General features: G+C 63.0%; 4 non-coding genes across 4 annotated transcripts; all 4 read left to right on the forward strand.

Moving 5' to 3' along the window:
• Positions 1-12,649: 12,649 nt before the first annotated feature.
• Positions 12,650-12,768, forward strand: LOC142872794 (5S ribosomal RNA). The gene has a single exon (XR_012920884.1). It is a non-coding gene; the product is annotated as a 5S ribosomal RNA (ribosomal RNA).
• A 3,530-nt stretch (positions 12,769-16,298) lies between these two features.
• LOC142872456 (5S ribosomal RNA) lies at positions 16,299-16,417 on the forward strand. The gene has a single exon (XR_012920713.1). It is a non-coding gene; the product is annotated as a 5S ribosomal RNA (ribosomal RNA).
• A 3,518-nt stretch (positions 16,418-19,935) lies between these two features.
• Positions 19,936-20,054, forward strand: LOC142872479 (5S ribosomal RNA). The gene has a single exon (XR_012920736.1). It is a non-coding gene; the product is annotated as a 5S ribosomal RNA (ribosomal RNA).
• A 3,533-nt stretch (positions 20,055-23,587) lies between these two features.
• On the forward strand, positions 23,588-23,706 carry LOC142872490 (5S ribosomal RNA). Its single transcript, XR_012920747.1, has one exon. It is a non-coding gene; the product is annotated as a 5S ribosomal RNA (ribosomal RNA).
• Positions 23,707-24,585: the final 879 nt, after the last annotated feature.

Genomic DNA, 24,585 nt, shown 5'->3' on the forward strand with positions numbered 1-24,585 from the left:
CCTCTCTGCCCGTCTCCCGTGGGTGAATGGACACAGTCAGACCCACACTGCGCCTTGCCTGCCCGTCGCCCGTGGGTGAGTGGACACAGCTAGGTCCGCACTGCGCCCTGCCTGCCCATTTGCCGTGGGTGAGTGGACACAGCCAGATGCGCACTGCGCCCTGCATACTCATCTGCCGTGGGTCAGTGGACATAGCCAAATCCACACAGCACCCTCTTTGCCCGTCTCTCGTAGGTGAGTGGTCACAGCCAGATCCACACTGAGCCCTCACTGCCCGTCTCCCGTGGGTGAGTGGACACAGACAGATCCACACTGCGCCCTCACTGCCCGTCTCCCGTGGGTGTGTGGACACAGCCAGATCCACACTGTGTTCTGCCTGCCCGTCTTCCGTGGGTCAGTGGACATAGCCAGATTCACACAGCTCCCTCTATGCCCGTCTCCTGTGTGTGAATGGACACAGCCAAATCCACACTGCACATTGCCTGCCCGTCTCCCGTGGGTGAGTGGACACAGCCAGATCCGCACTGTGCCCTGCCTGCCCGTCTGCCGTGGGTGAGTGGACACAGCTAAATCCGCACTGCGCCCTGCCTGCCCGTCTGCCGTGGTTCAGTGGACATAGCCAGATCCACACAGCATTCTCTCTATCCGTCTCCTGTGGGTGAGTGGACACAGCCAGATCCACACTGTGCCCTGCCTGCCCATCTCCCGTGTGTGAGTGGACATAGCAGGATCCACACTGCGCACTCACTGCAGGTCTCCCGTGGGAATGTGGACACAGCCAATTCCAAACTGTTCCCTGCCTGCCCGTCACCCGTGGATGAGTGGACACAGCCAGATCCACACTGTCCACTCACTGCCTGTCTCCCGTGAGTGAGTGGACACAGCCAGATCCACACTGAGCCCTCACTGCCCGTCTCCCGTGGGTGAGTGGACACAGCCAGATCCACACTGCGCCCTCACTGCCCGTCTCCCGTGTGAGTGTGGACACAGCCAGATCCGCACTGCGCCCTGCTTGCCCGTCTGCCATTGGTGAGTGGACACAGCCAGATCCGCTCTGTGTGATGCCTGCCCGTCTGCCATGGGTGAATGGACACTGCTATATCCTCACTGTTCCCTGCCTGCCCGTCTCCCGTGGGTCAGTGGACATAGCCAGATTCACACTGTGCCTTCACTGCCCATCTCCCGTGGTAGTGTGGTCACAGCAAGATCCACACTGTGCCCTGCCTGCCCGTCTCCCGTGGGTGAGTGGACATAGCCAGATCCACACAGCAGGCTCACTGCCCGTCTCCCGTGGGTGAGTGGACACAGCCAGATCCACACTGAGCCTTGCCTGCCCGTCTCCCGTGGGTGAGTGGACACAGCCAGATCCACACTGCGCCCTGCCTGCCCATCTCCCGTGGGTGAGTGGACACAGCCAGATCCACACTGCACCCTGCCTGCCCGTCTATTGTGGTTGAGTGGACACAGCCAGATCCACACAGCACCCTCACTGCCCATCACCCATGGGTGAGTGGTCACAGCAGGATCCACACAGCACCCTCAGTGCCCGTCTCCCGTGGGTGAGTGGACACAGCCAGATCCACACTGCGCCTTGCCTGCCCGTCTCCCGTGGGTGAGTGGACACAGCCAGATCCGCACTGCGCCCTGCCTGCCCGTCTGCCGTGGGTCAGTGGACATAGCCAGATCCACACAGGACCCTCTCTGCCCATCTCCTGTGGGTGAGTGGACACAGCCAGATCCACACTGCGCCTTGCCTGCCCATCTCCCGTGGGTGAGTGGACACAGCCAGATCCGCACTGCGCCTTGCCTCCCCGTCTGCCGTGGGTGAGTGGACACAGCCAGATCCGCACTGTTCCCTGCCTGAACGTCTGCCGTGGGTCAGTGAACTCAGCAAGATCCGCACTGCGCCCTACCTGCCCATCTGCCGTGGGTCAGTGGACATAGCCAGATCCACACAGCACCCTCTCTGCCCGTCTCCCGTGGGTGAGTGGACACAGCCAGATCCGCACTGCGCCCTGCCTGCCCGACTGCCGTGGGTCAGTGGACACAGCCAGATCCACACTGCGCCTTGCCTGCCCGACTGCCGTGGGTCAGTGGACACAGCCAGATCCACACTGCGCCTTGCCTGCCCATCTCCCGTGGGTGAGTGGACACAGCCAGATCCGCACTGAACCTTGCCTGCCCGTCTCCCGTGGGTGAGTGGACACAGCCAGATCCGCACTGCGCCCTGCCTGCCCGTCTCCCGTGGGTGAGTGGACACAGCCAGATCCGCACTGCGCCTTGCCTGTCCGTCTCCCGTGGGTGAGTGGACACAGCCACATCCGCACTGCACCCTGCCTGACTGTCTGCCGTGGGTGAGTGGACACAGCAAGATCCGCACTGCGCCCTGCCTGCCCGTCTGCCGTGGGTCAGTGGACATAGCCAGATCCACACAGCCCCCTCTGTGCCCGTCTCCCGTGGGTGAGTGGACATAGCCAGATCCACACAGCACCCTCTCTGGCCATCTCCCGTGGGTCAGTGGACCCAGCCAGATCCACACTGTGCCCTGCCTGCCCTTCTGCCGTCGGTGAGTGGACACAGCCAGATCCGCACAGCGCCCTGCCTGCCCATCTGCCGTGGGTCAGTGGACATAGCCAGATCCAAAAAACATCCTCTCTGCCCGTCTCCCGTGAGTGAGTGGACACAGCCAGATCCACACTGCGCCTTACCTGCCCGTCTCCCGTGGGTGAGTGGACACAGCCAGATCCTCACAGCGCCCTGTCTGCCCGTCTGCCGTGGGTGAGTGGACACAGCCAGATCCGCACTGCGCCCTGCCTGCCCGACTGCCGTTGGTCAGTGGACACAGCCAGATCCACACTGCGCCTTGCCTGCCCGACTGCCGTGGGTCAGTGGACACAGCCAGATCCACACTGCGCCTTGCCTGCCCATCTCCCGTGGGTGAGTGGACACAGCCAGATCCGCACTGAACCTTGCCTGCCCGTCTCCCGTGGGTGAGTGGACACAGCCAGATCCGCACTGCGCCCTGCCTGCCCGTCTCCCGTGGGTGAGTGGACACAGCCAGATCCGCACTGCGCCTTGCCTGTCCGTCTCCCGTGGGTGAGTGGACACAGCCACATCCGCACTGCGCCCTGCCTGACTGTCTGCCGTGGGTGAGTGGACACAGCAAGATCCGCACTGCGCCCTGCCTGCCCGTCTGCCGTGGGTCAGTGGACATAGCCAGATCCACACAGCCCCCTCTGTGCCCGTCTCCCGTGGGTGAGTGGACATAGCCAGATCCACACAGCACCCTCTCTGGCCATCTCCCGTGGGTGAGTGGACCCAGCCAGATCCACACTGTGCCCTGCCTGCCCTTCTGCCGTCGGTGAGTGGACACAGCCAGATCCGCACAGCGCCCTGCCTGCCCATCTGCCGTGGGTCAGTGGACATAGCCAGATCCACAAAACATCCTCTCTGCCCGTCTCCCGTGAGTGAGTGGACACAGCCAGATCCACACTGCGCCTTACCTGCCCGTCTCCCGTGGGTGAGTGGACACAGCCAGATCCTCACAGCGCCCTGTCTGCCCGTCTGCCGTGGGTGAGTGGACACAGCCAGATCCACACTGCGCCCTCACTGCCCGTCTCCCGTGGGAGTGTGGACACAGCCATATCCACACTGTGCCCTGCCTGCCCGTCTCCCGTGTGTGAGTGGACATAGCCAGATCCACACAGCACCCTCTCTGCTCGTCTCCCGTGGGTGAGTGGACACAGCCTGATCCGCACTGCGCCCTGCCTGCCCATCTCCCGTGGGTGAGTGGACATACCCAGATCCACACAGCACCCTCTCTGGCCGTCTCCCGTGGGTGACTGGACACAGCCAGATCCACACTGCGCCTTGCCTGCCTGTCTCCTGTGGGTGAGTGCACATAGCCAATTCCGCACAGCACCCTGCTTGCCCGTGCCGTAGGTGAGTGGACGCAGCCAGATCCACACTGCGCCTTGCCTGCCCGACTCCCGTTGGTGAGTGGACACAGCCAGATCCGCACTGTGCCCTGCCTGCCCGTCTGCCGTGGGTGAGTGGACACAGCCATGTCCACACAGCACCCTCTCTGCCCGTCTATCGTGGGTGAGTGGACACAGCCAGATCCTCACTGTTCCTTGCCTGCCCGTCTCCCATTTGTGAGTGGACACAGCCAGATCCACACTGCGCCTTGCCTGCCCGTCTGCCGTGGGTCAGTGGACACAGCCAGATCCACACTGCGCCTTGCCTGCCAGTCTCCCGTGGGTGAGTGGACACAGCTAGATCTGCACTGCTCCCTGCCTGCCCGTCTGCCTTGGGTGAGTGGACACAGCCAGATCCGCACTGCGCCCTGCATACCCGTCTGCCGTGGGTCAGTGGACATAGCCAAATCCACACAGCACCCTCTCTGCCCGACTCCCGTAGGTGAGTGGTCACAGCCAGATCCACACTGAGCTCTCACTGCTCGTCTCCCGTGAGTGAGTGTACACAGCCAGATCCACACTGAGCCCTCACTGCCCGTCTCCCGTGGGTGTGTGGACACAGCCAGATCCACACTGTGTTCTGCATGCCCGTCTTCAGTTGGTCAGTGGACATAGCCAGATTCACACAGCACCCTCTCTGTCCGTCTCCTGTGTGTGAATGGACACAGCCAAATCCACACTGCACATTGCCTGCACGTCTCCCGTGGGTGAGTGGACACAGCCAGATCCGCACTGCGCCCTGCCTGCCCGTCTGCCGTGGGTCAGTGGACATAGCCAGATCCACACAGCATTCTCTCTATCCGTCTCCTGTGGGTGAGTGGACACAGCCAGATCCACACTGTGCCCTGCCTGCCCATCTCCCGTGGGTGAGTGGACATAGCAGGATCCACACTGCGCACTCACTGCAGGTCTCCCGTGGGAATGTGGACACAGCCAATTCCAAACTGTTCCCTGCCTGCCCGTCACCCGTGGATGAGTGGACACAGCCAGATCCACACTGTCCACTCACTGCCCGTCTCCTGTGAGTGAGTGGACACAGCCAGACCCACACTGAGCCCTCACTGCCCGTCTCCCGTGGGTGAGTGGACACAGCCAGATCCACACTGCGCCCTCACTGCCCGTCTCCCGTGTGAGTGTGGACACAGCCAGATCCGCACTGCGCCCTGCTTGCCCGTCTGCCATTGGTGAGTGGACACAGCCAGATCTGCTCTGTGTGATGCCTGCCCGTCTGCCATGGGTGAATGGACACTGCTATATCCTCACTGTTCCCTGCCTGCCCGTCTCCCGTGGGTCAGTGGACATAGCCAGATTCACACTGTGCCTTCACTGCCCATCTCCCGTGGTAGTGTGGTCACAGCAAGATCCACACTGTGCCCTGCCTGCCCGTCTCCCGTGGGTGAGTGGACATAGCCAGATCCACACAGCAGGCTCACTGCCCGTCTCCCGTGGGTGAGTGGACACAGCCAGATCCACACTGAGCCTTGCCTGCCCGTCTCCCGTGGGTGAGTGGACACAGCCAGATCCACACTGCGCCCTGCCTGCCCATCTCCCGTGGGTGAGTGGACACAGCCAGATCCACACTGCACCCTGCCTGCCCGTCTATTGTGGTTGAGTGGACACAGCCAGATCCACACAGCACCCTCACTGCCCATCACCCGTGGGTGAGTGGTCACAGCAGGATCCACACAGCACCCTCAGTGCCCGTCTCCCGTGGGTGAGTGGACACAGCCAGATCCACACTGCGCCTTGCCTGCCCGTCTCCCGTGGGTGAGTGGACACAGCCAGATCCGCACTGCGCCCTGCCTGCCCGTCTGCCGTGGGTCAGTGGACATAGCCAGATCCACACAGCACCCTCTCTGCCCATCTCCTGTGGGTGAGTGTACAGAGCCAGATCCACACTGCGCCTTGCCTGCCCATCTCCCGTGGGTGAGTGGACACAGCCAGATCCGCACTGCGCCTTGCCTCCCCGTCTGCCGTGGGTGAGTGGACACAGCCAGATCCGCACTGTGCCCTGCCTGAACGTCTGCCGTGGGTCAGTGAACACAGCAAGATCCGCACTGCGCCCTACCTGCCCGTCTGCCGTGGGTCAGTGGACATAGCCAGATCCACACAGCACCCTCTCTGCCCGTCTCCCGTGGGTGAGTGGACACAGCCAGATCCGCACTGCGCCCTGCCTGCCCGACTGCCGTTGGTCAGTGGACACAGCCAGATCCACACTGCGCCTTGCCTGCCCGACTGCCGTGGGTCAGTGGACACAGCCAGATCCACACTGCGCCCTGCCTGCCCGTCTCCCGTGGGTGAGTGGACACAGCCAGATCCGCACTGCGCCTTGCCTGTCCGTCTCCCGTGGGTGAGTGGACACAGCCAGATCCGCACTGCGCCCTGCCTGACTGTCTGCCGTGGGTGAGTGGACACAGCAAGATCCGCACTGCGCCCTGCCTGCCCGTCTGCCGTGGGTCAGTGGACATAGCCAGATCCACACAGCCCCCTCTGTGCCCGTCTCCCGTGGGTGAGTGGACATAGCCAGATCCACACAGCACCCTCTCTGGCCATCTCCCGTGGGTGAGTGGACCCAGCCAGATCCACACTGTGCCCTGCCTGCCCTTCTGCCGTCGGTGAGTGGACACAGCCAGATCCGCACAGCGCCCTGCCTGCCCATCTGCCGTGGGTCAGTGGACATAGCCAGATCCAAAAAACATCCTCTCTGCCCGTCTCCCGTGAGTGAGTGGACACAGCCAGATCCACACTGCGCCTTACCTGCCCGTCTCCCGTGGGTGAGTGGACACAGCCAGATCCTCACAGCGCCCTGTCTGCCCGTCTGCCGTGGGTGAGTGAACACAGCCAGATCCACACTGCGCCCTCACTGCCCGTCTCCCGTGGGAGTGTGGACACAGCCATATCCACACTGTGCCCTGCCTGCCCGTCTCCCGTGTGTGAGTGGACATAGCCAGATCCACACAGCACCCTCTCTGCTCGTCTCCCGTGGGTGAGTGGACACAGCCTGATCCGCACTGCGCCCTGCCTGCCCATCTCCCGTGGGTGAGTGGACATACCCAGATCCACACAGCACCCTCTCTGGCCGTCTCCCGTGGGTGACTGGACACAGCCAGATCCACACTGCCCCTTGCCTGCCTGTCTCCTGTGGGTGAGTGCACATAGCCAATTCCGCACAGCACCCTGCCTGCCCGTGCCGTAGGTGAGTGGACGCAGCCAGATCCACACTGCGCCTTGCCTGCCCGACTCCCGTTGGTGAGTGGACACAGCCAGATCCGCACTGTGCCCTGCCTGCCCGTCTGCCGTGGGTGAGTGGACACAGCCATGTCCACACAGCACCCTCTCTGCCCGTCTATCGTGGGTGAGTGGACACAGCCAGATCCTCACTGTTCCTTTCCTGCCCGTCTCCCATTTGTGAGTGGACACAGCCAGATCCACACTGCGCCTTGCCTGCCCGTCTGCCGTGGGTCATTGGACACAGCCAGATCCACACTGCGCCTTGCCTGACCGTCTCCCGTGGGTGAGTGGACACAGCTAGATCCGCACTGCGCCCTGCCTGCCCGTCTGCCTTGGGTGAGTGGACACAGCCAGATCCGCACTGCGCCCTGCATACCCGTCTGCCGTGGGTCAGTGGACTTAGCCAAATCCACACAGCACCCTCTCTGCCCGACTCCCGTAGGTGAGTGGTCACAGCCAGATCCACACTGAGCTCTCACTGCTCGTCTCCCGTGAGTGAGTGTACACAGCCAGATCCACACTGAGCCCTCACTGCCCGTCTCCCGTGGGTGTGTGGACACAGCCAGATCCACACTGTGTTCTGCATGCCCGTCTTCCGTTGGTCAGTGGACATAGCCAGATTCACACAGCACCCTCTCTGTCCGTCTCCTGTGTGTGAATGGACACAGCCAAATCCACACTGCACATTGCCTGCACGTCTCCCGTGGGTGAGTGGACACAGCCAGATCCGCACTGCGCCCTGCCTGCCCGTCTGCCGTGGGTCAGTGGACATAGCCAGATCCACACAGCATTCTCTCTATCCGTCTCCTGTGGGTGAGTGGACACAGCCAGATCCACACTGTGCCCTGCCTGCCCATCTCCCGTGGGTGAGTGGACATAGCAGGATCCACTCTGCGCAGTACTGCAGGTCTCCCGTGGGAATGTGTACACAGCCAATTCCAAACTGTTCCCTGCCTGCCCGTCACCCGTGGATGAGTGGACACAGCCAGATCCACACTGTCCACTCACTGCCCGTCTCCCGTGAGTGAGTGGACACATCCATATCCACACTGCGCCTTGCCTGCCCGACTCCAGTGGGTGAGTGGACACAGCCACATCCACACTGCGCCCTGCCTGCTCGTCTCCCGTGGGTGAGTGGATACAGCCAGATCCACACTGAGCCCTCACTGCCCGTCTCCCGTGGGTGAGTGGACACAGAGAGATCCACACTGCGCCATGCCTGCCCGTCTCCCGTGGGTGAGTGGACACAGCCAGATCCACACTGCACCCTGCCTGCCCGTCTCTTGTGGTTGAGTGGACACAGCCAGATCCACACAGCACCCTCACTGCCCATCTACCGTGGGTTACTGGTCACAGCAGGATCCACACAACACCCTCACTGCCCGTCTACCGTGGGTGAGTGTACACATTCAGATCCACACTGCTCCCTGCCTGCACGTCTCCCATGGGTGAGTGGACATTCCCAGATCCACACAGCACCCTCTCTGCTCGTCTCCCGTTGGTGAGTGGACACATCCATATCCACACTGCGCCTAGCCTGCCCGTATCCAGTGGGTGAGTAGACACAGCCACATCCACACTGCGCCTTGCCTAACCGTCTCCCGTGGGTGAGTGGACACAGCCAGATCCGCACTGCGCCCTGTCTGCCCGTCTGCCATGGGTGAGTGGACACTGCCAGATCCACACTGCGCCTTGCCTGCCCGTCTCCCGTTGGTGAGTGGACACAGCCAGATCCCCAAGTGGACACATCCAGATCCGCAATGCGCCCTGCCTGCCCGTCTTCCGTGGGTGAGTGGACATAGCCAGATCCGCACTGCGCCCAGACTGCCCGTCCTCTGTGGGGAGGGAGTTCCAGAAGAAGGCCAGGATGTCATTTTGAGGGAGTATGTGACCAGAACTCATCCCGTTGCTTTTGGGGTTCTATGGGCTACACGTAGGAATCTTTGGTGGTGGCACCTGATGTTGGGGGATCCGGAGTCACACCCAGACCTGCTCCACAGGCCTCCTTTTACTTTTCTCTTCGGATTCATTATGTTTAAAAAGTGTCTCTGCCGGGCGCGGTGGCTCACGCCTGTAATCCTAGCTCTTGGGAGGCTGAGGCGGGCGGATTGCTCAAGGTCAGGAGTTCAAAACCAGCCTGAGCAAGAGCGAGACCCCGTCTCTACTATAAATACAAAGAAATTAATTGGCCAACTGATATATATATAAAAAAATTAGCCGGGCATGGTGGCGCATGCCGGTAGTCCCAGCTACTTGGGAGGCTGAGGCAGAAGGATCGCTTGAGCCCAGGAGTTTGAGGTTGCTATGAGCTAGGCTGACGCCACGGCACTCACTCTAGCCTGGGCAACAAAGTGAGACTCTGTCTCAAAAAAAAAAAAAAAAAAAAAAGTGTCTCTTATCTCTATGATTGCATTTTCTTTTCTCTCTCTTTTCAAGCAGATGATGGGAGTCCAAGTATTAAGGTGACATGTGTTGCCCGTGCCCCCCTCCCCCCTGTGTTCTTATTCATTAACCTCTGATGTTGTTCCAGCGTATTGTGGGGGTACCAATGTTAAGGTCGGGTACGTTGCCCTCTCCCAGCCTCCCCCCTCGGGTCAGAGCCTCAAGTGCGCCCATCCCCCAGTCGGTGCGCACCCACCCCATTCCTAATGGAGGTGTATGCCCATCCCCTCCCCCCACCCGCCCGACACCCACCCGATGAAGGTGATTCCTCTGTGTCCACTTGGGTGTCCGTCGGTTCGTACCCATTTGCTGGTGAGCGCGAGCACGTGGTGCTCGTGTGTCCATTCTTGGGCTACCTGGCTTACTGGAACGGGTTCCAGCTCTGGCCAGGAGAACCACGAGAGGTGCCCTCTCACCGCTGCTCCTCCTAGCTGAATAGCACTCCGTGGTGTCCACGCGCCACATTTCATTTACGCACTCGTGGGTCGATGGGCACTCGGGTCGCTTCCAGGTCTTTGCGATTGTGACTTGTGCCCTGACTCTAACCCTAACCCTTACCCAGCCCCGTCTCCTCCTCGGCCCCTGCCTGACTGACTCCTTCCCGCCCGGCCTGTCACCTGTCACCGTCCTCTGCCCCTGCCTGACACGCTCCTCCCCGCCCGGGCCGTCACCGTCCTCGGCCCCTGCCTGACGGGGCTCCTCCGTCGCCTGGGCCTTCCAAGGGCTTGGTGTGGACGCTGGTTCCAGGACGCCCTCCCAGGAACCCGGTAGCAGGGCGGCCGCAGCGTCTCGCGCCACCCAACCGTCCGCCGGCCGGCGGCCGTCGCTAAGTGGCCTGCGGGGGACGTGCCCCCACTGTGGGGCGGGCGCCCAGCCTGGTGTCTTCTCTGAGGCCCCGTGGCTGCTTTTCCCCCCCGCAAGGGGAGAGCCGCGGAGGTGGGGACCGCCTCCTCGTGGGGACGTACACCCAGCTCTCCACGTCGGATTCCGGGGCTCTCTGTCCTGCCAGAAGGCCCAGCTGGCCTGCGGGTCCTTAGAGTGGCAAAAACATCCGAAAACTGAGATTGAGGGTCCGGTGGTTGTCTGCACTTTTGTGCTGGGCACCCCAGGGAGGCCCGGGGGCTGGCTGGACAACGCGGTCTGCTGGGCGGGGGGGGGGTTTGGAGGAGCAACTGATGCCCTTTGCACTTTGGGTAGCAAGTGTCTGAGGTGTCTCTGAGCCCTGCGCCATGTCGGGGGTGGGGGTGGGAGGTCGGGGGGGGGGTGGAGGAGCAGGAGGAGGAGGAGGAGGAGGAGGTGGGAAGGGCCGTGGCCTGCAGTCGTGTTCCCGGGGTGGCTTCTTCCACAGGCTGCTTGGCCTGGGCTCCCTGCACCTGGGCCTTTGGAGGACTGGCCCTGTGCTTGCCAACGCTTCCCCTGCAGGGACCCAGAGCTGGGAGGTTGCATCTCTCAGCCCTGGGTCGGGCAGAGCCCCAGCGGGCCATGCCCACAACCTCTCTCAGCACGGGTCCCCCAGAAGGCTCCTTTGGGACCAGGATTCTCTTGCGGGTGACTCTTTAAGGTCTGGCCCCTGGATGGAGGGGCACCAGGAGTAGAGGAGCAGGAAGGGGAAGGGGGTGGCCGTGCGAGGGGACACTTTCAGGCCAAGTCCCAGCTTCAGCCTGATCCTCCTGGGAACCCCGGGGTGTACGTCACACCTCCTGGTTGTCCCGCTCTGAGACAAGGAGCCGGGCTTCGCATTCCCCCAGCAGCCAGTCGTGGGCTGAGGACACCTGGGGCGTTGGGAACTCCCTGGCTTCTCCTTGGCTTAACATCTGGAGCTGCTTGTGAATCGTGCCGCCACACACACCCGAGTGCAGGTGTCTTCTGCACAGACTGCGGGCCTCGCTCTTCTGAATGCCGCTAGCTCGCCACCCACCCACGGGTGAACCTGGTCAGGGTACTTTCTCTCGGGGGCAGACTCTGATCCTGGCGGGCTACCGGTGTCTCTGTTTGCTCCTTTCTTTCTTCCATTTCGGGAAAGGCTTCCTTACTGGGTGTGGAAATCTCCTATGCCTTTCCTCGCCTATTCTGTCAGCTTTAAAATTCTCTTTCAGTTGCCACCCTCACAGATGGATTAGGAAACTCTTTCCGGTGCACTCATTAGTGAAATGACCTCAATGAAGCTGGAATCCAATATCTAATCGCCGATTTTTAGCGAGTCCACACGCCAGGGGGGTCGGGGTCCAATGCAGCCCCGGCCAGGCCCAGGCCCCATGGACTGGGCCACAGGAGGACACAGAGGAGGGTCCCGGCCCCCACGGTCGCGTTGCCGGCAGTTCTCCAAGGGCTTGGGCGTTTTCCAGAGGTAGGAGATGGAGGGGACTGATTTCTTCAGCGCCCCACTAACCACGCCACCCCACCCATGGGACACATCCCAAGAGAGAGAGAGAGACGCCCCATACACTCGCTCCCCTCCCCCATGCGCTGTGCCCCAGCCCGGGCCCGGGGGAATAGGCGGCAGCCCACCCACAGGGTGGGGGGCGCAGCTGAAAGGGGTTGTCGGGGAGGGCGGCCCCTGCCTGGGGTCAAAGGGCGGGCGACCCGCGCGTGCGCAATCGGCGGCGGCGGCGGCGGCGGCGGCGGCGGCGGCGGCGGGGGCGGCCACGAGCTGGGGGTGGGCCAGGCGAGGAGAGGAAGGGGGCTGGAAGGTCTCCACCTTGGCGAGTCCAGCCGTGGAGGCGCATCTTGTGTGAGTGTGAGTGAGTGAGTGTGAGTGTGTGTGTGTGTGTGTGTGTGTGTATAGAGAGACAGCCCCCCACCCCGGCCCGCCGCTCCCTGCCCGCCCCGCCCCGCCCCGCCTGTCACCCCCGTCCCTCGGAGCCCGCCGGACCCGGCCGGTGAACTCAACAGGCCCGCCCGGTGCGGGTCAGCGCCGGCGCGGGGCCTGGGGCGGGAGGAGGCGGCGGGGAAGCGCAGAGAGGCTCGGCTTCTTGAGCGGGGCAGGGGCGCCCTCCGCCGTCTAGGGCCACACCACCCTGAACGCGCCCGATCTCGTCTGGTCTCGGAAGCTAAGCAGGGTCGGGCCTGGTTAGTACTTGGATGGGAGACCGCCTGGGAATACCGGGTGCCGTAGGCTTCTTTTTTTTTTTTTTTTTGTTTTGTTTTGCCTCTTGTTCTGTCCCCTCTCTGGGAGCGAGGCGGCGGCCCGGGGCGGGGGTCACCCCCACCCTCAGCGCCCGCCGCGGTGCCTGGCGCCCCAGCCCGCACCGTGGGGCCTCCTCTTGTCCCAAGCCGCGACACCGCCGTCACGCGGCAGCATGCGTGGCTTCTGGACTGTCAGGTCTCAGACCAAAGGTCTGCTCTGTGGGAACCGACACGCTGGAGGAAACCTTGAGAGTCTGAGAGGGGAGGGAGTTCCAGAAGAAGGCCAGGATGTCATTTTGAGGGAGTATGTGACCAGAACTCGTCCCGTTGCTTTTGGGGTTCTATGGGCTACACGTAGGAATCTTTGGTGGTGGCACCTGATGTTGGGGGATCCGGAGTCACACCCAGACCTGCTCCACAGGCCTCCTTTTACTTTTCTCTTCGGATTCATTATGTTTAAAAAGTGTCTCTTATCTCTATGATTGCATTTTCTTTTCTCTCTCTTTTCAAGCAGATGATGGGAGTCCAAGTATTAAGGTGACATGTGTTGCCCGTGCCCCCCTCCCCCCTGTGTTCTTATTCATTAACCTCTGATGTTGTTCCAGCGTATTGTGGGGGTACCAATGTTAAGGTCGGGTACGTTGCCCTCTCCCAGCCTCCCCCCTCGGGTCAGAGCCTCAAGTGCGCCCATCCCCCAGTCGGTGCGCACCCACCCCATTCCTAATGGAGGTGTATGCCCATCCCCTCCCCCCACCCGCCCGACACCCACCCGATGAAGGTGATTCCTCTGTGTCCACTTGGGTGTCCGTCGGTTCGTACCCATTTGCTGGTGAGCGCGAGCACGTGGTGCTCGTGTGTCCATTCTTGGGCTACCTGGCTTACTGGAACGGGTTCCAGCTCTGGCCAGGAGAACCACGAGAGGTGCCCTCTCACCGCTGCTCCTCCTAGCTGAATAGCACTCCGTGGTGTCCACGCGCCACATTTCATTTACGCACTCGTGGGTCGATGGGCACTCGGGTCGCTTCCAGGTCTTTGCGATTGTGACTTGTGCCCTGACTCTAACCCTAACCCTTACCCAGCCCCGTCTCCTCCTCGGCCCCTGCCTGACTGACTCCTTCCCGCCCGGCCTGTCACCTGTCACCGTCCTCTGCCCCTGCCTGACACGCTCCTCCCCGCCCGGGCCGTCACCGTCCTCGGCCCCTGCCTGACGGGGCTCCTCCGTCGCCTGGGCCTTCCAAGGGCTTGGTGTGGACGCTGGTTCCAGGACGCCCTCCCAGGAACCCGGTAGCAGGGCGGCCGCAGCGTCTCGCGCCACCCAACCGTCCGCCGGCCGGCGGCCGTCGCTAAGTGGCCTGCGGGGGACGTGCCCCCACTGTGGGGCGGGCGCCCAGCCTGGTGTCTTCTCTGAGGCCCCGTGGCTGCTTTTCCCCCCCGCAAGGGGAGAGCCGCGGAGGTGGGGACCGCCTCCTCGTGGGGACGTACACCCAGCTCTCCACGTCGGATTCCGGGGCTCTCTGTCCTGCCAGAAGGCCCAGCTGGCCTGCGGGTCCTTAGAGTGGCAAAAACATCCGAAAACTGAGATTGAGGGTCCGGTGGTTGTCTGCACTTTTGTGCTGGGCACCCCAGGGAGGCCCGGGGGCTGGCTGGACAACGCGGTCTGCTGGGCGGGGGGGGGGGGTTTGGAGGAGCAACTGATGCCCTTTGCACTTTGGGTAGCAAGTGTCTGAGGTGTCTCTGAGCCCTGCGCCATGTCGGGGGTGGGGGTGGGAGGTCGGGGGGGGGGTGGAGGAGCAGGAGGAGGAGGAGGAGGAGGAGGTGGGAAGGGCCGTGGCCTGCAGTCGTGTTCCCGGGGTGGCTTCTTCCACAGGCTGCTTGGCCTGGGCTCCCTGCACCTGGGCCTTTGGAGGACTGGCCCTGTGCTTGCCAACGCTTCCCCTGCAGGGACCCAGAGCTGGGAGGTTGCATCTCTCAGCCCTGGGTCGGGCAGAGCCCCAGCGGGCCATGCCCACAACCTCTCTCAGCACGGGTCCCCCAGAAGGCTCCTTTGGGACCAGGATTCTCTTGCGGGTGACTCTTTAAGGTCTGGCCCCTGGATGGAGGGGCACCAGGAGTAGAGGAGCAGGAAGGGGAAGGGGGTGGCCGTGCGAGGGGACACTTTCAGGCCAAGTCCCAGCTTCAGCCTGATCCTCCTGGGAACCCCGGGGTGTACGTCACACCTCCTGGTTGTCCCGCTCTGAGACAAGGAGCCGGGCTTCGCATTCCCCCAGCAGCCAGTCGTGGGCTGAGGACACCTGGGGCGTTGGGAACTCCCTGGCTTCTCCTTGGCTTAACATCTGGAGCTGCTTGTGAATCGTGCCGCCACACACACCCGAGTGCAGGTGTCTTCTGCACAGACTGCGGGCCTCGCTCTTCTGAATGCCGCTAGCTCGCCACCCACCCACGGGTGAACCTGGTCAGGGTACTTTCTCTCGGGGGCAGACTCTGATCCTGGCGGGCTACCGGTGTCTCTGTTTGCTCCTTTCTTTCTTCCATTTCGGGAAAGGCTTCCTTACTGGGTGTGGAAATCTCCTATGCCTTTCCTCGCCTATTCTGTCAGCTTTAAAATTCTCTTTCAGTTGCCACCCTCACAGATGGATTAGGAAACTCTTTCCGGTGCACTCATTAGTGAAATGACCTCAATGAAGCTGGAATCCAATATCTAATCGCCGATTTTTAGCGAGTCCACACGCCAGGGGGGTCGGGGTCCAATGCAGCCCCGGCCAGGCCCAGGCCCCTAGGACTGGGCCACAGGAGGACACAGAGGAGGGTCCCGGCCCCCACGGTCGCGTTGCCGGCAGTTCTCCAAGGGCTTGGGCGTTTTCCGGAGGTAGGAGATGGAGGGGACTGATTTCTTCAGCGCCCCACTAACCACGCCACCCCACCCATGGGACACATCCCAAGAGAGAGAGAGAGAGACGCCCCATACACTCGCTCCCCTCCCCCATGCGCTGTGCCCCAGCCCGGGCCCGGGGGAATAGGCGGCAGCCCACCCACAGGGTGGGGGGCGCAGCTGAAAGGGGTTGTCGGGGAGGGCGGCCCCTGCCTGGGGTCAAAGGGCGGGCGACCCGCGCGTGCGCAATCGGCGGCGGCGGCGGCGGCGGCGGCGGCGGCGGCGGCGGGGGCGGCCACGAGCTGGGGGTGGGCCAGGCGAGGAGAGGAAGGGGGCTGGAAGGTCTCCACCTTGGCGAGTCCAGCCGTGGAGGCGCATCTTGTGTGAGTGTGAGTGAGTGAGTGTGAGTGTGTGTGTGTGTGTGTGTGTGTGTGTATAGAGAGACAGCCCCCCACCCCGGCCCGCCGCTCCCTGCCCGCCCCGCCCCGCCCCGCCTGTCACCCCCGTCCCTCGGAGCCCGCCGGACCCGGCCGGTGAACTCAACAGGCCCGCCCGGTGCGGGTCAGCGCCGGCGCGGGGCCTGGGGCGGGAGGAGGCGGCGGGGAAGCGCAGAGAGGCTCGGCTTCTTGAGCGGGGCAGGGGCGCCCTCCGCCGTCTAGGGCCACACCACCCTGAACGCGCCCGATCTCGTCTGGTCTCGGAAGCTAAGCAGGGTCGGGCCTGGTTAGTACTTGGATGGGAGACCGCCTGGGAATACCGGGTGCCGTAGGCTTCTTTTTTTTTTTTTTTTTTGTTTTGTTTTGCCTCTTGTTCTGTCCCCTCTCTGGGAGCGAGGCGGCGGCCCGGGGCGGGGGTCACCCCCACCCTCAGCGCCCGCCGCGGTGCCTGGTGCCCCAGCCCGCACCGTGGGGCCTCCTCTTGTCCCAAGCCGCGACACCGCCGTCACGCGGCAGCATGCGTGGCTTCTGGACTGTCAGGTCTCAGACCAAAGGTCTGCTCTGTGGGAACCGACACGCTGGAGGAAACCTTGAGAGTCTGAGAGGGGAGGGAGTTCCAGAAGAAGGCCAGGATGTCATTTTGAGGGAGTATGTGACCAGAACTCGTCCCGTTGCTTTTGGGGTTCTATGGGCTACACGTAGGAATCTTTGGTGGTGGCACCTGATGTTGGGGGATCCGGAGTCACACCCAGACCTGCTCCACAGGCCTCCTTTTACTTTTCTCTTCGGATTCATTATGTTTAAAAAGTGTCTCTTATCTCTATGATTGCATTTTCTTTTCTCTCTCTTTTCAAGCAGATGATGGGAGTCCAAGTATTAAGGTGACATGTGTTGCCCGTGCCCCCCTCCCCCCTGTGTTCTTATTCATTAACCTCTGATGTTGTTCCAGCGTATTGTGGGGGTACCAATGTTAAGGTCGGGTACGTTGCCCTCTCCCAGCCTCCCCCCTCGGGTCAGAGCCTCAAGTGCGCCCATCCCCCAGTCGGTGCGCACCCACCCCATTCCTAATGGAGGTGTATGCCCATCCCCTCCCCCCACCCGCCCGACACCCACCCGATGAAGGTGATTCCTCTGTGTCCACTTGGGTGTCCGTCGGTTCGTACCCATTTGCTGGTGAGCGCGAGCACGTGGTGCTCGTGTGTCCATTCTTGGGCTACCTGGCTTACTGGAACGGGTTCCAGCTCTGGCCAGGAGAACCACGAGAGGTGCCCTCTCACCGCTGCTCCTCCTAGCTGAATAGCACTCCGTGGTGTCCACGCGCCACATTTCATTTACGCACTCGTGGGTCGATGGGCACTCGGGTCGCTTCCAGGTCTTTGCGATTGTGACTTGTGCCCTGACTCTAACCCTAACCCTTACCCAGCCCCGTCTCCTCCTCGGCCCCTGCCTGACTGACTCCTTCCCGCCCGGCCTGTCACCTGTCACCGTCCTCTGCCCCTGCCTGACACGCTCCTCCCCGCCCGGGCCGTCACCATCCTCGGCCCCTGCCTGACGGGGCTCCTCCGTCGCCTGGGCCTTCCAAGGGCTTGGTGTGGACGCTGGTTCCAGGACGCCCTCCCAGGAACCCGGTAGCAGGGCGGCCGCAGCGTCTCGCGCCACCCAACCGTCCGCCGGCCGGCGGCCGTCGCTAAGTGGCCTGCGGGGGACGTGCCCCCACTGTGGGGCGGGCGCCCAGCCTGGTGTCTTCTCTGAGGCCCCGTGGCTGCTTTTCCCCCCCGCAAGGGGAGAGCCGCGGAGGTGGGGACCGCCTCCTCGTGGGGACGTACACCCAGCTCTCCACGTCGGATTCCGGGGCTCTCTGTCCTGCCAGAAGGCCCAGCTGGCCTGCGGGTCCTTAGAGTGGCAAAAACATCCGAAAACTGAGATTGAGGGTCCGGTGGTTGTCTGCACTTTTGTGCTGGGCACCCCAGGGAGGCCCGGGGGCTGGCTGGACAACGCGGTCTGCTGGGCGGGGGGGGGGGGTTTGGAGGAGCAACTGATGCCCTTTGCACTTTGGGTAGCAAGTGTCTGAGGTGTCTCTGAGCCCTGCGCCATGTCGGGGGTGGGGGTGGGAGGTCGGGGGGGGGGTGGAGGAGCAGGAGGAGGAGGAGGAGGTGGGAAGGGCCGTGGCCTGCAGTCGTGTTCCCGGGGTGGCTTCTTCCACAGGCTGCTTGGCCTGGGCTCCCTGCACCTGGGCCTTTGGAGGACTGGCCCTGTGCTTGCCAACGCTTCCCCTGCAGGGACCCAGAGCTGGGAGGTTGCATCTCTCAGCCCTGGGTCGGGCAGAGCCCCAGCGGGCCATGCCCACAACCTCTCTCAGCACGGGTCCCCCAGAAGGCTCCTTTGGGACCAGGATTCTCTTGCGGGTGACTCTTTAAGGTCTGGCCCCTGGATGGAGGGGCACCAGGAGTAGAGGAGCAGGAAGGGGAAGGGGGTGGCCGTGCGAGGGGACACTTTCAGGCCAAGTCCCAGCTTCAGCCTGATCCTCCTGGGAACCCCGGGGTGTACGTCACACCTCCTGGTTGTCCCGCTCTGAGACAAGGAGCCGGGCTTCGCATTCCCCCAGCAGCCAGTCGTGGGCTGAGGACACCTGGGGCGTTGGGAACTCCCTGGCTTCTCCTTGGCTTAACATCTGGAGCTGCTTGTGAATCGTGCCGCCACACACACCCGAGTGCAGGTGTCTTCTGCACAGACTGCGGGCCTCGCTCTTCTGAATGCCGCTAGCTCGCCACCCACCCACGGGTGAACCTGGTCAGGGTACTTTCTCTCGGGGGCAGACTCTGATCCTGGCGGGCTACCGGTGTCTCTGTTTGCTCCTTTCTTTCTTCCATTTCGGGAAAGGCTTCCTTACTGGGTGTGGAAATCTCCTATGCCTTTCCTCGCCTATTCTGTCAGCTTTAAAATTCTCTTTCAGTTGCCACCCTCACAGATGGATTAGGAAACTCTTTCCGGTGCACTCATTAGTGAAATGACCTCAATGAAGCTGGAATCCAATATCTAATCGCCGATTTTTAGCGAGTCCACACGCCAGGGGGGTCGGGGTCCAATGCAGCCCCGGCCAGGCCCAGGCCCCATGGACTGGGCCACAGGAGGACACAGAGGAGGGTCCCGGCCCCCACGGTCGCGTTGCCGGCAGTTCTCCAAGGGCTTGGGCGTTTTCCAGAGGTAGGAGATGGAGGGGACTGATTTCTTCAGCGCCCCACTAACCACGCCACCCCACCCATGGGACACATCCCAAGAGAGAGAGAGAGACGCCCCATACACTCGCTCCCCTCCCCCATGCGCTGTGCCCCAGCCCGGGCCCGGGGGAATAGGCGGCAGCCCACCCACAGGGTGGGGGGCGCAGCTGAAAGGGGTTGTCGGGGAGGGCGGCCCCTGCCTGGGGTCAAAGGGCGGGCGACCCGCGCGTGCGCAATCGGCGGCGGCGGCGGCGGCGGCGGCGGCGGCGGCGGGGGCGGCCACGAGCTGGGGGTGGGCCAGGCGAGGAGAGGAAGGGGGCTGGAAGGTCTCCACCTTGGCGAGTCCAGCCGTGGAGGCGCATCTTGTGTGAGTGTGAGTGAGTGAGTGTGAGTGTGTGTGTGTGTGTGTGTGTGTGTATAGAGAGACAGCCCCCCACCCCGGCCCGCCGCTCCCTGCCCGCCCCGCCCCGCCCCGCCTGTCACCCCCGTCCCTCGGAGCCCGCCGGACCCGGCCGGTGAACTCAACAGGCCCGCCCGGTGCGGGTCAGCGCCGGCGCGGGGCCTGGGGCGGGAGGAGGCGGCGGGGAAGCGCAGAGAGGCTCGGCTTCTTGAGCGGGGCAGGGGCGCCCTCCGCCGTCTAGGGCCACACCACCCTGAACGCGCCCGATCTCGTCTGGTCTCGGAAGCTAAGCAGGGTCGGGCCTGGTTAGTACTTGGATGGGAGACCGCCTGGGAATACCGGGTGCCGTAGGCTTCTTTTTTTTTTTTTTTTTGTTTTGTTTTGCCTCTTGTTCTGTCCCCTCTCTGGGAGCGAGGCGGCGGCCCGGGGCGGGGGTCACCCCCACCCTCAGCGCCCGCCGCGGTGCCTGGCGCCCCAGCCCGCACCGTGGGGCCTCCTCTTGTCCCAAGCCGCGACACCGCCGTCACGCGGCAGCATGCGTGGCTTCTGGACTGTCAGGTCTCAGACCAAAGGTCTGCTCTGTGGGAACCGACACGCTGGAGGAAACCTTGAGAGTCTGAGAGGGGAGGGAGTTCCAGAAGAAGGCCAGGATGTCATTTTGAGGGAGTATGTGACCAGAACTCGTCCCGTTGCTTTTGGGGTTCTATGGGCTACACGTAGGAATCTTTGGTGGTGGCACCTGATGTTGGGGGATCCGGAGTCACACCCAGACCTGCTCCACAGGCCTCCTTTTACTTTTCTCTTCGGATTCATTATGTTTAAAAAGTGTCTCTTATCTCTATGATTGCATTTTCTTTTCTCTCTCTTTTCAAGCAGATGATGGGAGTCCAAGTATTAAGGTGACATGTGTTGCCCGTGCCCCCCTCCCCCCTGTGTTCTTATTCATTAACCTCTGATGTTGTTCCAGCGTATTGTGGGGGTACCAATGTTAAGGTCGGGTACGTTGCCCTCTCCCAGCCTCCCCCCTCGGGTCAGAGCCTCAAGTGCGCCCATCCCCCAGTCGGTGCGCACCCACCCCATTCCTAATGGAGGTGTATGCCCATCCCCTCCCCCCACCCGCCCGACACCCACCCGATGAAGGTGATTCCTCTGTGTCCACTTGGGTGTCCGTCGGTTCGTACCCATTTGCTGGTGAGCGCGAGCACGTGGTGCTCGTGTGTCCATTCTTGGGCTACCTGGCTTACTGGAACGGGTTCCAGCTCTGGCCAGGAGAACCACGAGAGGTGCCCTCTCACCGCTGCTCCTCCTAGCTGAATAGCACTCCGTGGTGTCCACGCGCCACATTTCATTTACGCACTCGTGGGTCGATGGGCACTCGGGTCGCTTCCAGGTCTTTGCGATTGTGACTTGTGCCCTGACTCTAACCCTAACCCTTACCCAGCCCCGTCTCCTCCTCGGCCCCTGCCTGACTGACTCCTTCCCGCCCGGCCTGTCACCTGTCACCGTCCTCTGCCCCTGCCTGACACGCTCCTCCCCGCCCGGGCCGTCACCGTCCTCGGCCCCTGCCTGACGGGGCTCCTCCGTCGCCTGGGCCTTCCAAGGGCTTGGTGTGGACGCTGGTTCCAGGACGCCCTCCCAGGAACCCGGTAGCAGGGCGGCCGCAGCGTCTCGCGCCACCCAACCGTCCGCCGGCCGGCGGCCGTCGCTAAGTGGCCTGCGGGGGACGTGCCCCCACTGTGGGGCGGGCGCCCAGCCTGGTGTCTTCTCTGAGGCCCCGTGGCTGCTTTTCCCCCCCGCAAGGGGAGAGCCGCGGAGGTGGGGACCGCCTCCTCGTGGGGACGTACACCCAGCTCTCCACGTCGGATTCCGGGGCTCTCTGTCCTGCCAGAAGGCCCAGCTGGCCTGCGGGTCCTTAGAGTGGCAAAAACATCCGAAAACTGAGATTGAGGGTCCGGTGGTTGTCTGCACTTTTGTGCTGGGCACCCCAGGGAGGCCCGGGGGCTGGCTGGACAACGCGGTCTGCTGGGCGGGGGGGGGGGGGTTTGGAGGAGCAACTGATGCCCTTTGCACTTTGGGTAGCAAGTGTCTGAGGTGTCTCTGAGCCCTGCGCCATGTCGGGGGTGGGGGTGGGAGGTCGGGGGGGGGGGGTGGAGGAGCAGGAGGAGGAGGAGGAGGAGGAGGTGGGAAGGGCCGTGGCCTGCAGTCGTGTTCCCGGGGTGGCTTCTTCCACAGGCTGCTTGGCCTGGGCTCCCTGCACCTGGGCCTTTGGAGGACTGGCCCTGTGCTTGCCAACGCTTCCCCTGCAGGGACCCAGAGCTGGGAGGTTGCATCTCTCAGCCCTGGGTCGGGCAGAGCCCCAGCGGGCCATGCCCACAACCTCTCTCAGCACGGGTCCCCCAGAAGGCTCCTTTGGGACCAGGATTCTCTTGCGGGTGACTCTTTAAGGTCTGGCCCCTGGATGGAGGGGCACCAGGAGTAGAGGAGCAGGAAGGGGAAGGGGGTGGCCGTGCGAGGGGACACTTTCAGGCCAAGTCCCAGCTTCAGCCTGATCCTCCTGGGAACCCCGGGGTGTACGTCACACCTCCTGGTTGTCCCGCTCTGAGACAAGGAGCCGGGCTTCGCATTCCCCCAGCAGCCAGTCGTGGGCTGAGGACACCTGGGGCGTTGGGAACTCCCTGGCTTCTCCTTGGCTTAACATCTGGAGCTGCTTGTGAATCGTGCCGCCACACACACCCGAGTGCAGGTGTCTTCTGCACAGACTGCGGGCCTCGCTCTTCTGAATGCCGCTAGCTCGCCACCCACCCACGGGTGAACCTGGTCAGGGTACTTTCTCTCGGGGGCAGACTCTGATCCTGGCGGGCTACCGGTGTCTCTGTTTGCTCCTTTCTTTCTTCCATTTCGGGAAAGGCTTCCTTACTGGGTGTGGAAATCTCCTATGCCTTTCCTCGCCTATTCTGTCAGCTTTAAAATTCTCTTTCAGTTGCCACCCTCACAGATGGATTAGGAAACTCTTTCCGGTGCACTCATTAGTGAAATGACCTCAATGAAGCTGGAATCCAATATCTAATCGCCGATTTTTAGCGAGTCCACACGCCAGGGGGGTCGGGGTCCAATGCAGCCCCGGCCAGGCCCAGGCCCCTAGGACTGGGCCACAGGAGGACACAGAGGAGGGTCCCGGCCCCCACGGTCGCGTTGCCGGCAGTTCTCCAAGGGCTTGGGCGTTTTCCGGAGGTAGGAGATGGAGGGGACTGATTTCTTCAGCGCCCCACTAACCACGCCACCCCACCCATGGGACACATCCCAAGAGAGAGAGAGAGAGACGCCCCATACACTCGCTCCCCTCCCCCATGCGCTGTGCCCCAGCCCGGGCCCGGGGGAATAGGCGGCAGCCCACCCACAGGGTGGGGGGCGCAGCTGAAAGGGGTTGTCGGGGAGGGCGGCCCCTGCCTGGGGTCAAAGGGCGGGCGACCCGCGCGTGCGCAATCGGCGGCGGCGGCGGCGGCGGCGGCGGCGGCGGCGGCGGGGGCGGCCACGAGCTGGGGGTGGGCCAGGTGAGGAGAGGAAGGGGGCTGGAAGGTCTCCACCTTGGCGAGTCCAGCCGTGGAGGCGCATCTTGTGTGAGTGTGAGTGAGTGAGTGTGAGTGTGTGTGTGTGTGTGTGTGTGTGTGTATAGAGAGACAGCCCCCCACCCCGGCCCGCCGCTCCCTGCCCGCCCCGCCCCGCCCCGCCTGTCACCCCCGTCCCTCGGAGCCCGCCGGACCCGGCCGGTGAACTCAACAGGCCCGCCCGGTGCGGGTCAGCGCCGGCGCGGGGCCTGGGGCGGGAGGAGGCGGCGGGGAAGCGCAGAGAGGCTCGGCTTCTTGAGCGGGGCAGGGGCGCCCTCCGCCGTCTAGGGCCACACCACCCTGAACGCGCCCGATCTCGTCTGGTCTCGGAAGCTAAGCAGGGTCGGGCCTGGTTAGTACTTGGATGGGAGACCGCCTGGGAATACCGGGTGCCGTAGGCTTCTTTTTTTTTTTTTTTTTTGTTTTGTTTTGCCTCTTGTTCTGTCCCCTCTCTGGGAGCGAGGCGGCGGCCCGGGGCGGGGGTCACCCCCACCCTCAGCGCCCGCCGCGGTGCCTGGTGCCCCAGCCCGCACCGTGGGGCCTCCTCTTGTCCCAAGCCGCGACACCGCCGTCACGCGGCAGCATGCGTGGCTTCTGGACTGTCAGGTCTCAGACCAAAGGTCTGCTCTGTGGGAACCGACACGCTGGAGGAAACCTTGAGAGTCTGAGAGGGGAGGGAGTTCCAGAAGAAGGCCAGGATGTCATTTTGAGGGAGTATGTGACCAGAACTCGTCCCGTTGCTTTTGGGGTTCTATGGGCTACACGTAGGAATCTTTGGTGGTGGCACCTGATGTTGGGGGATCCGGAGTCACACCCAGACCTGCTCCACAGGCCTCCTTTTACTTTTCTCTTCGGATTCATTATGTTTAAAAAGTGTCTCTTATCTCTATGATTGCATTTTCTTTTCTCTCTCTTTTCAAGCAGATGATGGGAGTCCAAGTATTAAGGTGACATGTGTTGCCCGTGCCCCCCTCCCCCCTGTGTTCTTATTCATTAACCTCTGATGTTGTTCCAGCGTATTGTGGGGGTACCAATGTTAAGGTCGGGTACGTTGCCCTCTCCCAGCCTCCCCCCTCGGGTCAGAGCCTCAAGTGCGCCCATCCCCCAGTCGGTGCGCACCCACCCCATTCCTAATGGAGGTGTATGCCCATCCCCTCCCCCCACCCGCCCGACACCCACCCGATGAAGGTGATTCCTCTGTGTCCACTTGGGTGTCCGTCGGTTCGTACCCATTTGCTGGTGAGCGCGAGCACGTGGTGCTCGTGTGTCCATTCTTGGGC

Source organism: Microcebus murinus, chromosome 8 (genome assembly GCF_040939455.1).
Source record: "Microcebus murinus isolate Inina chromosome 8, M.murinus_Inina_mat1.0, whole genome shotgun sequence".
NCBI classification, from domain to species: domain Eukaryota; kingdom Metazoa; phylum Chordata; class Mammalia; order Primates; family Cheirogaleidae; genus Microcebus; species Microcebus murinus.